General features: G+C 42.8%; 1 protein-coding gene across 1 annotated transcript in view; it reads right to left on the bottom strand.

The window, feature by feature from the left end:
* The window catches only part of CLSTN2 (calsyntenin 2), a 704,981-nt gene that overhangs the window by 218,437 nt on the left and 484,807 nt on the right, over positions 1-1,737 (bottom strand). The window lies entirely within an intron of this gene.

The raw sequence follows: 1,737 nt of genomic DNA, 5'->3' as shown, positions 1-1,737 counted from the left end.
CCGCCACCAGGAGCCCCCCCCCCCCCCCCCCCCCCCCCGGGAGCCTGTGGCAGGGGGAAGATCCGGGCTTCACTGCTGCAGCAGCAGTCACCTCCTGCCACGGGCAGGGGGCTACAGACCTGTGTCCCTGGCCCCGGCACCCTGGTAGCTGGGGGATCCCTCCACCAGTACAGCAGAGAGCAACGAAAATGGTTTGGGGGCTGGGGCATGTGACCTATGAGAGGCTGAGAGCTAGGTTTATTTAGTTTGCAGAAGAGAAGACTGAGGGGGGATTTGGTAGCAGCATTTAAGTACCCGAAGTGCTGTTGCAAAGAGGATGAAGCTAGACTGTTCTCAGTGGTGGCTGACGACAGAACAAGGAGCAACGGTCTCAAGTTGCAGCAAGGGAAGTTCCATCCTCTCTGGAATGATCTGGTTGGGGCTGGTCCTGCTTTGAGCGGGGAGTTAGATTAGATGACCTCCTGAGGTCCCTTCCAACCCTAATTTTCTATGATTCTGTGATTCTATGATTTTTGTGATTTGAATGCTATATTCATGTTATATCGACCCCACGATTTCAGTCACTGGTACAGCTACACAAGTGCACACATTTCACATATGAACACTATTTGAAGTGAAGGTTATTTCGGTTGTAAAATTATGCTACAGTGATATAAACAGTGTCTACATTACCAGGTGGTACCCGTATAGGTTCACCACTGAATAAAAGCCCAATGAAGAAACTAACAATCTCTTTCCATTAAAAAAATACCAAGTCGCACACCTACTACTGAAATAATTAAACTGACCAAAATGTGGGTAAGCCAGACTTAAGTTATTGAGAAAATAATAATTAACTAAAAGATTATCTAGGAGATAAATACCACCTTTGGCCACGTACCTCCTTCTCTGACCAGCAGGAGGTGTGCTATGTACACAAATAGAGAGTCCAAAATAATATCCTCTGACCCACAGGCATTAACTAAACCTGGAATTCTACTTTCAATGCAAAGTCCATGAATTTGGTGCAAAAATAAGTTGTTTATTTTTTAAACACTGAGAAAATTAACACATTTTGTTATATCACTGAAAAATCCTCATTGAAACAAAGTACCTGCAATTTTTACTAATAATATTATCAGACATCAGGTTTAAAACAAAGGGAAATATTTTCTTACACAATGCATAACTAATGTTTTTAACCCATTGATACAGGATGTTTTTCATTGTACCCTGTTTCTTATACTCCTACTCAAAAATACCCACTCTACTGACCAGCAGTGTAGGGACACAGCTAGATGCCAGAGGTACAGCAGCAGCACTGACTTTTGGTTGTTGCATCATCACAGTGATAGCTGCAGTTACATGGCTGCCAAGAACAGCTGCTTTTTCCACCCTCCTACACCCAGTTCAGTACCCAGGGTGGTTGCTTTGTTCACTCTGCCCTCATTATGCCACTGCTATGGGAGACAGGATGCTATGCTAGATAGACTTTTGGTTTGACTCAGTATTGTAATTCTTAGGGTCTTATCTAGAGGTAGCTTGGTGAGGTCAAGTGATCCTCAACTAATTTACCTAATTTACAGGATATCCCATATGCATTAACAGGATACTGTTGTTCAAAAATATCTTTTCATTAAGCAGAAAAAAGCCAAAAGGACCTTGGCATAGAGGGTCCTTAACTCCCCATATATACTTATAAATTCTATTTACTCTCCATTATATCCTTCATGTAGTAGTACCCACTTTGTTTTTTGT

This window comes from Alligator sinensis, unplaced genomic scaffold (assembly GCF_000455745.1).
Source record: "Alligator sinensis unplaced genomic scaffold, ASM45574v1 scaffold187_1, whole genome shotgun sequence".
NCBI lineage: Eukaryota > Metazoa > Chordata > Crocodylia > Alligatoridae > Alligator > Alligator sinensis.
This window is presented reverse-complemented; position numbering and strand designations above follow the sequence as displayed.